Source organism: Misgurnus anguillicaudatus, chromosome 14 (assembly GCF_027580225.2).
Source record: "Misgurnus anguillicaudatus chromosome 14, ASM2758022v2, whole genome shotgun sequence".
Classification (NCBI taxonomy): Eukaryota; Metazoa; Chordata; class Actinopteri; order Cypriniformes; family Cobitidae; genus Misgurnus; species Misgurnus anguillicaudatus.
The window spans coordinates 679,531-691,965 of record NC_073350.2 but is presented as its reverse complement, the minus strand read 5'-3'; the positions used below and the strand labels follow the sequence as shown (position 1 = coordinate 691,965).

General features: G+C 39.3%; 1 protein-coding gene across 3 annotated transcripts in view; it reads left to right on the top strand.

Annotated features, from left to right (window-relative positions):
• Nucleotides 1–12,435, top strand: part of phactr3b (phosphatase and actin regulator 3b) — a 362,484-nt gene that overhangs the window by 16,447 nt on the left and 333,602 nt on the right. The window lies entirely within an intron of this gene.

The window sequence follows — 12,435 nt, the reverse complement described above, 5'->3', positions numbered from 1 at the left end:
TTGTAAAGTGTTACCATATTTTTCAGTAGCACTGGGGTTTGCCAAGGTGCTCTTTTGCAAACTTCAGGCTCACAGCAATGTTTTTCGGGAGGGCAGTGGCTTCCTCCGTGGTGTATTGTCATAGACACCGTGCCTTTCCAAAGACTTGCGTATGGTAGACTCAGGAACAGAGCTGTGTGCTCGTTCCAATTATGTCTTCAAGCCTTTAGCTGTTACTCGTGGGTTCTTCTTTACTTCATTGAGTATTCTGCATGGTGTCTTAGGAGTCATCTTGACTGTGCGCCCACTTCTAGGAAGGGTAGCTACAGACTATGTTTACATTAATGCATTTATCCTTTAAAACGCGTTACTTTTGCTACGTTTACGCCTTTCATCTACACTACGTCACCGTTTTCGACCCTCATAAACAGATTCATTCGCAAACGCTGCAGACCCTGTTTTAGTTTGAGAACTCAGACGTTGCTCTGAGTGTAAATGAACATAGACGGAGTCTTATGTAAACGAACAGCTGATGTTAACGTGACAGCGCATCATTTTCAAATTAAATTCATTTTATTCATGTAAATGGAAGTTTGCAACGGAGGTTTTGCCAAAAATAGTAAACATCTTCCAACCAGCTATTATAAACGCTATATCAGATTGTTTTAACATGTAGATAATATAGATAATGTCTGTTTTATATTTATGTTTGAGTATTGTTGGGTTTGAAAATTGTTGTAATTTGTTTATGTTTTGTTTAAATTTAGTTAGCTTATTACGAAAGATACACTGAAATTTAAACGCCATATAGGGGTTGTAAAGGCCAATATGAAGGGAGAATTGTAATGGGTCAGACATTATTTTCCAGTTTAATTTAAGTTTTGTTTTCTACTTTAAAATGAATTTCATTTCAGATAATTTATCTCTTAATTTTTATCAATGTTTTGTTGATAAGTTTTGTGAATATAAATTAATAAAAACAATAAACTCAACGCCATTAATTTTTAATGCTCGTTTAGCCGCTTGCGCTTTTAGCTATTTCTGTGTTGCTAGCAGAGGACGTGCACGGACCTCGCACACTTTTAAAAATTAATGCAATAAGCATTTCTGTAGGCTAAAGCAATACTTCACCTCTTACCATGTTTGATTGAAGTTTGCATTTGCTGAAATTTATTTTTGCTTCAAGTTCGTTTAGTACTGTTCACTTGAATGCTTTTTTTTAAATCATAAAGACCTTTTTATAGGTTCAAAAATAGTGTCTGTTATAGTTGCCAGCAAAGGACCCAGGTATGAATTTTTGTCAATATCGCGCACACCCCTAGGCTCCATAAACGCGCCAATGTAAGCTATTATTAGAGTAATAAGTTATGTTACACTCTTATGTGCATGCCCAGTAATGTGATTGGTCATGTTTCATGCATTTATGGTGGTGTATAGTGTGGATGAAGATTCTTTTTAAAATGCTAGTATAAACAAGGATCGTTTTCATTTTAAAATGCCATTTTAAAACGCAAATGCTCTAATATAAACAGGGCCACAGTATTTAACTGTCTCCATTTATAGACAATTTGTGTAGACTAGGGTTGCCAACTTTCTGACATGCCCCCACGGAAGAGAATTTTGAAAACAATTACCCCTGCAATAAAGACTTCTGGTGAAAATAGTGGAAACTAATTAATAAATTTAGATAAATATATTTCATACAACTTCTTAGGCCTAAATATTTAATGAATAGCAAAGTATGCCTAATAAGTATACAAGACTGAACCACATAGATGTGAAATATTTTGTTGGGCTAAACCTGTACTATCTCTTTCAATATAATCACTTTCTTATCAACTATATTTGAGTTTTAAAAATCCACATAATTACATACCATATGAGCCTCTGGAGACGACTGACGGACAATGAACCTTGACATTGCACCATCCTGTGCCCGCAGCCACTCGCTCCTCTTGTGATTATCTCCTCATGCGTGCTACTTTATATCACACACTCCGCCGTGACAAACAGAAAAAACGCGACGGCATATGGTACAATTGGCCTTGTATTCATTGTCCCTCACGCATTTCAGCCACGGGTAGTCATTTTCCCATTCAATTATATATTTTTGTGCTCGTTTCGTTTTCGCCAGCTGGTCTGAAGCAGTCATTTTTACATTTCCCACTGTTGTCACTTGTCGTCATTGTTGCTATGATACGTGACATCCCAATGACTGAAACAACAATTAAAAGGGCATTCCCTGATGGGGCTGCAAGATGTTAAAAACGCTACGCTGATCATAGACAAACAGAAGGAGAAATTACCACACCGTCTGGGTTTTCTTATACAAATGACGCGGTCTTCGTTCATGGCTGACATATTATAAGCTATATGTGTCTGTCATGTATTTGCACTGAATTAATTTTCATAAAATACGCAACAAACTGCGTTCCGTATCAGTTCAATACGGAACAAGAATTTTATGTGTCAAATACGGGACGATTCCGTATTATACGGAACGGTTGGCAACCCTAGTGTAGACTGATGGAGGTCTAAACATTTTGAGATTGTTTTGTATCCCTTTTCAGCCTTATGGAGTGCAACATCTCTTGATCAGATATCTTTATGCACTAAACCACACATTTAAACACATTTTATTAATTGGACTCCAGTTTGCCACCTTCTGACAAAAAAAGCTTTCAATAAAGTAATCAGTCCATGTGCTCGCTTGCATTTTCCTCCAGCGCTGTGAATGTTTGGTGGGTGTTTCCAGGGGAGGACACGGGAAACTGGAATTATTTGTGTCTTGTGGGCTTGTGCACATTGTGTTTGTTTGTTGTTGTGGCCTAGATGGGGATCGGATAGTATTTTGTGGCGGATCGCTGTGGAGGACCAGTTTGTTCCTAGGGGTTCACATACTTTTTCTTGCCACTGTATATATTTTTCTAGGGCATACATATATGAATTTTTATACATCAGAAACCAAAGAATCAAATAACTATAGATATCAAACCATGTCAGTATGCAGAATACTTGTGTTGGTTATTAGGAATAATCTAATAATTATTTAACCATGGCCACACTGGGCTGTAAACAAACTAAATATAGGATAATTTTAGTGAATTACCAGAAGGCTACCAAGAATTAGTTTATTAAATTCATTTACAATATGCACACACTTAATTATACACTTAATATGCTGAAATACAACATTAGAAAATGCAGTGGTATATCTAGAATTTTACAAACGGGGTGGCCAAGGGTCCTTTAGGGGGTCCATATCTCATGAAAGAAAAAAATGTAATTATTAAAAAAGCAAAAATGAATCTATGATTACTAATTACTTCACATTAGACAAATATTCCTCTTGCCATGCATGCGCATTATACTAACTGTAAGATATAAACATGGCTGATTTTTAAACTTCTCACATTTGATTTACTGTCTGTTAATTAAGCAAAAGGCTTCATGTTAACTGCAGTAAATTTGGTAAAAGTTGTTCAGGAAATCATAATAAATCTTAACTTCAAAGAGCAGAGCTCAACATTAAGGATTAAAAAAAAAGTAAATATGGATTAATCTTTTTTACGAAGTGAGTGATTTTCTCTTCTTTTGCTAATTAATTAACTTTAATGACTTCAACAGGTACTGTTTTATAGGCTTTAAGACTGAATGAAATAAAATGTTTAAATTCTATTAAGACATAATCAGTAGTTTATGTCATGACACCTGGGTGATCGGCAGTGTATATGTGTGTCTGTTTGTTTACCTTTGTTGGTGTTGGTTCCTCACGTGTGCACTCGCTCCTCCCACTCGTTTCTCTGATTGTTTCCTAGACGTGTCCTATTCCTTTTGGTCTTTTTATAGCCTTCCGTTTTGTCCTTCGTTATGCGCTCATTATTTTCCGGTTGGTTACTGTCTCGCCCCCAGTCCAGGTAGATCCTGCCCGCTGTTGTTTGTCTCACCCTCTCTGCTCTCGCCCCAGGTTCATCGCCGATATCCGGAGTCTTACCTCTGTCCAGGATTCTCGATCCTGTGTTTTAGGTCGGTGGATTATTTCCAGTGTGTTCTTGTTTCCTGAGTTCCAGTGCAGTTGGTTGCTTAGCCTTTAAGCATACACCAGCTGTCTTCGGCTTCCTCAAGTGTTTCGTCATCGGATGTGGGTGGATCTCTTCGCTACTGTTTGACTTCTTCAGCGGTGCCGTGTGTGGCTTTTCCCAGTGGATTGTGGACTCGATAATTTGTGACTATAGCACTACGCTATCTCTCTGGTGTTTGTTGGGTGCTTTGTCTTCAAGCGTATCCCTTCAAACTTTGTGTGTTTTTAAAAAAAAACATTTAACGTATCTCGCATTGAGCGCGTCAGAAATGGAGTCGAGCGTAGAGGGTTTGGACCCTGTGCAGACTGCACTTAACCAGCAGGGGCCAGTCATTGTTCGTCATTCCTCACTACTGAATGCAGCCTCCAGAGATTTCCGCCTTCTCTCAGATTGGCTTACGGAGCTAACCAACCATTTAGACGCGTAATGGGCGTTTCATCCTTTGAGTCTCCTATAAGCCGCACCTTATTGCCTGTTATTTTAAAGTATAACCACTTTGATTTTAATTCACAGGCATTGCTGGATACAACGGCTTTTAGAGAACCAACTTTTTGTTAAGGCAGAGAAGTGCGAGTTCCACAGGGAGTCAGTTTCGTTTCTGGGTTTCGTTATTCCTGAGGGAGAGATTCGTCCTGATCCCGCTAAAGTTAAAGCGGTCGCCGAATGGCCAGTTCCGACACTCGTAAAGAGCTTCAGCGATTTCTGGGGTTTGCCAATTTTTAATTGCGTTTTATCAGATACTTTGGTCAGATCGCTAAACCTCTTACTGCTCACACTTTCTCTACAGTGTATTTCCGCTGGAATAAAGAGGCTCAGGAGTCCTTTGATGAATTAAAGTCCTGTTTCATTTCTGCTCCTGTCCTCTGTATTCCTGACCCGGCTAATCAATTTATAAGGGAAGTAGATGCTTCTGATGTTGGGGTAGGCGCCGTTTTATCACAGCGGTCGTCCGTTGACGGGAAAGTACATCATAGACAATAGGGAGCTGCTGGCGGTTAGACTCACGCTGGGTGAGTGGCGTCACTGGTTGGAGGGAACCTCAGAGCGCTTTCTGGTCTGGATGGATCATAAAAATTTAGAATATATCCGTTCAGCCAGAAGGTTAACATCTAGGCAGGCTCGTTGGTCGGTGCCCTCGTCTGGGGGATCGAGCAGCGGGTGAGAGAGGCCGGCCGAGAGGGGGAAAAGCCGGAGGGGTGCCCAACGGGTTGTCTATGGGTTCCTGAGTGTTTACGTTCCGATGTCATCCGGTGGGGCCATGAATCCAGATTTGTTGGCCATCCAGTTATTCGGAGAACGTTGGCTGCCGTCTGTCAACATTTTTGGTGGCCTTCTATGTCTACGGACGTCAGACAGTTTGTATTAGCCTGTTCTACGTGTGCTCGTAGCAAAGCATCTAATCAGCCTCCTGCTGGTCTGCTCAATTCTTTGACCATCCCTTCCCGCCCCTGGTCACATATAGCCCTTGATTTTGTTACCGGCTTACCGGCATCTGATGGTAACACTGTCGTTTTGACTGTTGTGGATCGCTTCTCCAAAGTGGTTCATTTTATTCCCTTACCTAAACTTCCTTCTGCCAAGGAGATGGCTCAGGTTCTGATCAACCACGTTTTTCGTTTACATGGTCTTCCGACTAATGTGGTTTTAGATAGGGGTCCTCAGTTTATCTCCCGGTTCTGGCAGGAGTTTTGTAGACAGATTGGCACCACTGCCAGCTTGTCTTCTGGTTATCATCCGCAGACCAATGGGCAATGTGAACGGACTACTCAGGATCTCGGTCAAACGCTTCGCTGTCTGTCGTCACAATATCAGAATTCTTGGTGCCAACAGCTCCCGTGGGTTGAGTATTCACATAATTTTCTTCCTGACGCTTCTACTAATATGTCCCCGTTTGAACTATCCATCGGTTATCAACCTCCCCTCTTTCCATCACAGGAATCCGATGAAAGGGTTCCATCTGAATTAGCTTTTGTCCACAGGTGTGCACTCGCCCCTCCCACTCGTTTCTCTGATTGTTTCCTAGATGTGTCCTATTCCTTCTGGTCTTTTTTTAGCCTTCTGTTTTGTCCTTCGTCACGCGCTCATTGTTTTCTGGTTGGTTACCGTCTCGCTCCCAGTCCAGGTAGATCCTGCCTGCTGTTGTTTGTCTCAGCCTCTTTGCTCTCACCCCAGGTTCAATCGCCGACATCCGGAGTCTTACCTCTGTCCAGGATCCTCGATCCTGTGTTTTAGATCGGTGGATTACTTCCAGTGTGTTCTTATTTCCTGAGTTTCAGTGCAGTTGGTTGCTTAGCCTTCAAGCGTACACCACGCGTCATTCACTGTTAACCCTCTGGGGTCCGACCATTTTGGGACACTGTCAGAGGTTCTGACATGCTCTTACATTTGGTCTTTTTTCAGTTGCTTTAAAACATAATAATGGCAAGTGTCTCATACCACTGTGTTCAGCACAAACTGGGCTAAAATATTATATGAGCTACATGTATGTACATGTTTGTATTTTTGAGAGAAAAGGGTTTATGCGTGGTTTTTAAAAAAGCTAAAATTTTAAGTCACTGATATAAGTCCGCAAAACCCATACTAAACATGTTTTAACAAGACTTTCCTAAACAGAATCTAGTAGTCTAGAGTTTTTTCTTTAAAATGATGTGAAAATCATCCTGCCTACTCATTCACATAAACCAGTATATTGATTTAGAAATTGTAAGACACTTTTTGTTTAGAGGGGCCGTATGCGAGAAGGATTGATTGACAGCTAGCAAACAAAGGCTCGCATAATGAGCTGCATAATGATCTGCATAATGAGGGAGGAGGGAACTACAGTAAAGAATGTGAGGACAAATGAACATGTTTGTTTGAGGTTTATTAAGAAGTTAACAATATAATCAAAATAGAAATTAAGGTCAGTAGGACCCTATTCAAAAACTTAACTTTTATAAGAAACTGATAAACAACAGAGCTGTAAACTTCATGTGGCTCATGTTACCATACAACTTTATGTCCAAAGAGTGTGAATATGTTTTTCCACTTCATAGTTTACTGATGAGAGGGATGCAGACCTGTAAGAGAGTTATGAACAGCTGTTAGCATAAATTGTCCACAGAAATACCCTTACATACATAACTGAACTCATGCATGGTAAATGATAGCACTTGTAACGGTGGTCGCCTAAACTCAATATACTCAATATACTGTATAAAAAAAACTTGGCCTAGGCGGGTTTCAAACCCGGGTCTACCACGTGGCGGCCTAACGCACTACCACTGCACCACCATTTAGTCACGTGATTGATGTATTTCACACACCTAGGTAGACTGGCCAAGGTAAATTTATAATTAAAAAAAAGGCGAGTCTCCGTGTAAACAACGCGGAGCTCATAATAAAACGGTGTCGCGTGTAAAGCGCAATGTATGGAATGCGTTGCATGTAAACAATATCATATTACAGCAGATTCCCCCAGTGCAGCATTACTCAAAGTTGCCATGAAGGATACGAAAGTGAATAACTGTGTCTAACACTGTACAGCAAACAATGAAATCCGCCATTACGTGATCACGCGTAAGTTACTCGTTTGTAAACAATGCGAACGTTTTTCAATCCTAAGCGTGCAGTCTGTTGAGGTTGCTTATGAAGGCTGAACTGCACAAGCCATAACATATTACATGGTAGCAAATATAAATGAAGACAAATGACTTACAGTTTCTTCAGGAATATATCCGCCTCCATTGCGCCTTCCATTGTTCTTCTTCTTAGGTAACGTTAAAGATAAACGCTTCTCTTCCTCAATGTCCAGACATAAATGAAGATATTCCTCACGTGTGTGTATAAAGTTAATAATCCAAACATGCGCTAAAGTCTTTAAATATCAAACATTACACTTTGCTGGTTTGAACAGCTCGTCTCTTCATTACCATGTCAACAGCGTGTGGGCGTGACCGCATTAGAGATAATGAGCTCAGCTAGGAAAAACGGTACTCTCTTTACTTCAATGCAGATTATATAAACAGGAAATAATTGTTTTTGATAATAATTAGCTTGTTTAAAAGTAGACATTTCAGGCTTTCTTTGGATATGTGTATTATGTTTGTGTGACAAGTATTCGCGGAGTTTCAACTAATTTTTGTAACGTGATTTGAGAGACAGCTGGCGGAGACAGAAATGTCTGAATGAGCACCCTGTTTATTTTCTTTATTTGACAAAAACACAAAGATCTGTTGTTATTGTGAATGTACACTAATTAAAGAGGAACCTTTAGAGCAGGGGTCGGCAACTGGCGGCCCGCGGGCCAAAAGTGGCCCGCCAGCAATATTTTCTGGCCCGCCGGATTAATTTGAAGTCCGTTTTTTAATTTTTTTTTAATCAGACTTTTTTATTTTACAATAACAGTTTACAAAAATGTTCCCGTGTATCATTCCTTCATTCGTTTTTTCAAATCAAAACCAAAAAGAAAATAAAGAAAAACGACTTGTTTTTCTATTATTTATTTCCTGAACTAAAATCAAACGACTCGTTTTCTGAATGTGCGCTCAGATCAAAAATAAAAAAATGAATGAAAACGGGTTCGGACAAATTTTAATTGAACACCTTAGCAGACATATACCAATGAAATAAACTTAAACAGATCAGGGTTTTAATAAGGGTTTGAATAGCAACCATGCTTTCCTGTAAGTCTCATTCGCTTACAGTCCGACTTTTGAACTTTTTTCATTATTATTTATTCGCGTATATTATTATTATTATTATTATTATTATTTATTGCTACACTGACAAATAGCAAGAATGTCCTGAAAAAAATGCGTATAATAGCTATCTTAACGGGCCGCTTTTTCTCGTTCTCTTTCTCTACCAGCGCATCCGCGATCATAACTGTCATTAGAGTTTGAGCATACTTCTAAAACACAATCGATCAAATAATTGCAGAGGTATGACTTCAAGAATCATTTGCAAATTTACCTCGTAAATCATGTCAATTCATCACGCGTGAAGACGTTAAACTCCGTGACATTGCAAATTACTGAAAAGTAATTGCTGGCTTTTAGAAACCACTACAAAATATGATAAAAATAAACTCTTTTACTGCAGTAATATTTTAACTAATACACTTTTAAAGTAGATTTGAAAGGAATACTGTTGTGTTCTGCTACTTGAACTTGGGGCTCGAGCCCGACCTAAGGTTCGACCTGCCTTCGAAAACAGCAAGTCAAGTTCGTTTACCGTTAATTATTAAGACTAAATGGGCAGGTAAATTCGTTAAAAAAATGAAAGTAATCCGCCAAAATATGGTTTTACATGTCTATTAAAATAAAGCCATTATTAATTTTCCTAACGCATAGTTCTTTGATCTTTACCTCCGTTTAAAACGTTATAAATTTGGCAAAGGAGGATGTTCAGCAATTTAAACAGCAACTCCGCAACCAACTCAGTTTATGATGGTGAGAAATTTGAGTGAGAGGCTTTGTCCTATTTAATTTATTATTTATATTTCATTATAAATACAATGAATACAATGTTAAAATAATATTTTTATTGGCACGAACACAATTTTTGTATAACATTTAAAATTATCTGTCTCTTTTCGTTAGAGACATTTGAATGTGAGATTCTGGAAACGAAACGTGACGTTAAGTTTTGCGGACCCGTCAGGTCGGGAAATAAAGCGGGTGAACACAAATGAATCTATGAATAGAACCTTGTCGGAGCTGGACAAAAAAAAGTCCACCGGAGACCTCCTTAAACCTTAGGTGTGTATGTGTGTGTCCCGGTTAAATATTAATAAAAAAAGGAAATAGTTCAAAAGTTGGACTGTAAGAGTATTTCATGAGAGCATAAATGCTTCGCTGTCTGTCGTCACAATATCAGAATTCTTGGTGCCAACAGCTCCCGTGGGTTGAGTATTCACATAATTTTCTTCCTGACGCTTCTACTAATATGTCCCCGTTTGAACTATCCATCGGTTATCAACCTCCCCTCTTTCCATCACAGGAATCCGATGAAAGGGTTCCATCTGAATTAGCTTTTGTCCACAGGTGTGCACTCGCCCCTCCCACTCGTTTCTCTGATTGTTTCCTAGATGTGTCCTATTCCTTCTGGTCTTTTTTTAGCCTTCTGTTTTGTCCTTCGTCACGCGCTCATTGTTTTCTGGTTGGTTACCGTCTCGCTCCCAGTCCAGGTAGATCCTGCCTGCTGTTGTTTGTCTCAGCCTCTTTGCTCTCACCCCAGGTTCAATCGCCGACATCCGGAGTCTTACCTCTGTCCAGGATCCTCGATCCTGTGTTTTAGATCGGTGGATTACTTCCAGTGTGTTCTTATTTCCTGAGTTTCAGTGCAGTTGGTTGCTTAGCCTTCAAGCGTACACCACGCGTCATTCACTGTTAACCCTCTGGGGTCCGACCATTTTGGGACACTGTCAGAGGTTCTGACATGCTCTTACATTTGGTCTTTTTTCAGTTGCTTTAAAACATAATAATGGCAAGTGTCTCATACCACTGTGTTCAGCACAAACTGGGCTAAAATATTATATGAGCTACATGTATGTACATGTTTGTATTTTTGAGAGAAAAGGGTTTATGCGTGGTTTTTAAAAAAGCTAAAATTTTAAGTCACTGATATAAGTCCGCAAAACCCATACTAAACATGTTTTAACAAGACTTTCCTAAACAGAATCTAGTAGTCTAGAGTTTTTTCTTTAAAATGATGTGAAAATCATCCTGCCTACTCATTCACATAAACCAGTATATTGATTTAGAAATTGTAAGACACTTTTTGTTTAGAGGGGCCGTATGCGAGAAGGATTGATTGACAGCTAGCAAACAAAGGCTCGCATAATGAGCTGCATAATGATCTGCATAATGAGGGAGGAGGGAACTACAGTAAAGAATGTGAGGACAAATGAACATGTTTGTTTGAGGTTTATTAAGAAGTTAACAATATAATCAAAATAGAAATTAAGGTCAGTAGGACCCTATTCAAAAACTTAACTTTTATAAGAAACTGATAAACAACAGAGCTGTAAACTTCATGTGGCTCATGTTACCATACAACTTTATGTCCAAAGAGTGTGAATATGTTTTTCCACTTCATAGTTTACTGATGAGAGGGATGCAGACCTGTAAGAGAGTTATGAACAGCTGTTAGCATAAATTGTCCACAGAAATACCCTTACATACATAACTGAACTCATGCATGGTAAATGATAGCACTTGTAACGGTGGTCGCCTAAACTCAATATACTCAATATACTGTATAAAAAAAACTTGGCCTAGGCGGGTTTCAAACCCGGGTCTACCACGTGGCGGCCTAACGCACTACCACTGCACCACCATTTAGTCACGTGATTGATGTATTTCACACACCTAGGTAGACTGGCCAAGGTAAATTTATAATTAAAAAAAAGGCGAGTCTCCGTGTAAACAACGCGGAGCTCATAATAAAACGGTGTCGCGTGTAAAGCGCAATGTATGGAATGCGTTGCATGTAAACAATATCATATTACAGCAGATTCCCCCAGTGCAGCATTACTCAAAGTTGCCATGAAGGATACGAAAGTGAATAACTGTGTCTAACACTGTACAGCAAACAATGAAATCCGCCATTACGTGATCACGCGTAAGTTACTCGTTTGTAAACAATGCGAACGTTTTTCAATCCTAAGCGTGCAGTCTGTTGAGGTTGCTTATGAAGGCTGAACTGCACAAGCCATAACATATTACATGGTAGCAAATATAAATGAAGACAAATGACTTACAGTTTCTTCAGGAATATATCCGCCTCCATTGCGCCTTCCATTGTTCTTCTTCTTAGGTAACGTTAAAGATAAACGCTTCTCTTCCTCAATGTCCAGACATAAATGAAGATATTCCTCACGTGTGTGTATAAAGTTAATAATCCAAACATGCGCTAAAGTCTTTAAATATCAAACATTACACTTTGCTGGTTTGAACAGCTCGTCTCTTCATTACCATGTCAACAGCGTGTGGGCGTGACCGCATTAGAGATAATGAGCTCAGCTAGGAAAAACGGTACTCTCTTTACTTCAATGCAGATTATATAAACAGGAAATAATTGTTTTTGATAATAATTAGCTTGTTTAAAAGTAGACATTTCAGGCTTTCTTTGGATATGTGTATTATGTTTGTGTGACAAGTATTCGCGGAGTTTCAACTAATTTTTGTAACGTGATTTGAGAGACAGCTGGCGGAGACAGAAATGTCTGAATGAGCACCCTGTTTATTTTCTTTATTTGACAAAAACACAAAGATCTGTTGTTATTGTGAATGTACACTAATTAAAGAGGAACCTTTAGAGCAGGGGTCGGCAACTGGCGGCCCGCGGGCCAAAAGTGGCCCGCCAGCAATATTTTCTGGCCCGCCGGATT